The following is a 1,946-nucleotide window of genomic DNA, read 5'->3' on the forward strand; positions in this document are numbered from 1 at the left end:
GACACCAACCATTTCCTTCAAGGATTAGCAGGCACTGTTGTGCTTACCCTCAATGTAGGCTGGCCAAAATGGTTGTGGTTCTTGGCTTGAGCAGAATAGCGGACATGCAGTACTGAGGGCTTGTACCTAGCGCAGCGGTTCCAGGTGCCAATTAGTGGATTTGTTCTGGCCCACAGACTTGGGAGGATATTTGGGGATGCTCAGGCCTGCATGCAGGCTGCCATGGTCCAGCTCCAGGTGACTTGCTCCAGCTGTGTTTGAGGACAGGGGCCATGGTGAGGAGGAAAGGGTGCATGCAACATGCAGTGTTGCATGCACAGACTGCTTTTAGCTGTCGTGTGCTTGCCTTCTGCTTGGGACAGAGCTGCTGCTGCTGTCTCTGAGAACCCCCTGAGCCCCTTCCTGGAGGGACATCCCCGCCCGGAGCTGCTCGGCGGATGCTCCCACACAGAGGAGAGGGCAGATCCTCTTTCTGGTTCTGCTTTCGGTTCTGCCCTGCAGAGCACAATTGGTGTACGGCTGCTGGGACCTGGTGTCGGTGGGACCGTGGGTGTGTGACTCTGAAACCACCAACCCCACCAAGGTGCCTTTGTCACCAGCTCCTTCAAACCCTCTCTGTGTCTTGCCCTCTGCTTCTGCATCCCAGGCAGGGCATGCTGGTGGGACCATGGGACACCACGCTGCAAATCAGGACCAGAACAAGAGAGAATGAACTGGAAAGTGAGCCTCTGTGGTCCAGGAGTGCAAGAGATGGCTTCAAAGGGAAAAGGAGCAGGGTGTGCAGGAAGGACCTTGCTCCAGCTGCTTGCCTCCGCCCAGGAGGGATGCCAGCCATTCCTCAGGCTCTTCCAGCATGGCACATAGTTATAGCAGGACCTTTTCTACCAGCAAACTGGGCTTGTGCTCTGCTGATGAATCTGTAAGAGACTTTTAGTTGTGTCAGACAACAGGCCCTGTGAAAAGCTGTTCTTGTTACTGTATTGAAGATCTGCCACCCTTTTAACATCCTGCCCTGCATTTCAGTGCTGTAGCCCATTGCTCAGGCTGGGCATTTTAACAGAGCAGCAAGTGGTGGATGTTTCCCGCTTGGTGCTTGCTGTGGCACATGGCACAGGATCTGCCCCCACCCCTTTCCTCCCTCTCTGAAACAGTTTCTTACACCAAACAAGCCGTTAGTGAGGGTGATGCTTCTGTCAAAGGAGGTGGAGGGTTTGCACCAGAGACCAGTGGCTTGGCTCTGTGGCTGAAGCACATGGAAGGGAGCTCAGCTCCTTCCTAAGTGGATCTCTGGTGTTTTATGGTTGTCAGCAGTGTGAGCTGGATGCCACACGACAGCAGCAGCAAGCACAGATGTCGCATTAGGTGCAAAACGGATCCTTTGGGAGCAAGACCCTTTCTCGCTAGAGCTGGGCTGGCAGTGGGGATCTGTACAGCAAATCCCTGCTAGCAGTGCTGGTGGTACACGCTCCTCTCAGCTCCCCAAAGGGCTGCAGGGTGCTTGGGTGCTGTCCCACAACTATGGAAAACCAAAAATGGGACAGAAACATAGCCTTGGCTATGGGGAATGCAGCAACCTGAGCGGGCACCCCAGCAGAGTTTCATGTACTGCTCCCCGAAACCCATCAAAACCCAGCACTGCAGGGGCTGCTCTCAAATGACATTTAATGAAGCTGGACTGCAGGGAGGAATTTCCAGTGATGCTTGCATTGGATTAAGTGATTTCCCACTGGAAACAAACAGGCTGCAAAGGGGGCTAGGACCTGGGGGCGGGGCTGAGCATCTCTGTTGTTTCATCCATCACAGCCTCTGAGGAAGATTTGAGTCATTCCTGCACTGCTCGTTCGCAAGAAGTCAGTGACAAAGGAAGCAGCCAGAGATCTCAAGCACAACTATGGGCTGGGCAGAGAATGGATTGAGAGCAGCCATGAGGAGAAGGACTTGAGGGT

Source organism: Nestor notabilis, unplaced genomic scaffold (assembly GCF_000696875.1).
Source record: "Nestor notabilis isolate BGI_N333 unplaced genomic scaffold, ASM69687v1 scaffold23808, whole genome shotgun sequence".
Taxonomy (NCBI): domain Eukaryota; kingdom Metazoa; phylum Chordata; class Aves; order Psittaciformes; family Psittacidae; genus Nestor; species Nestor notabilis.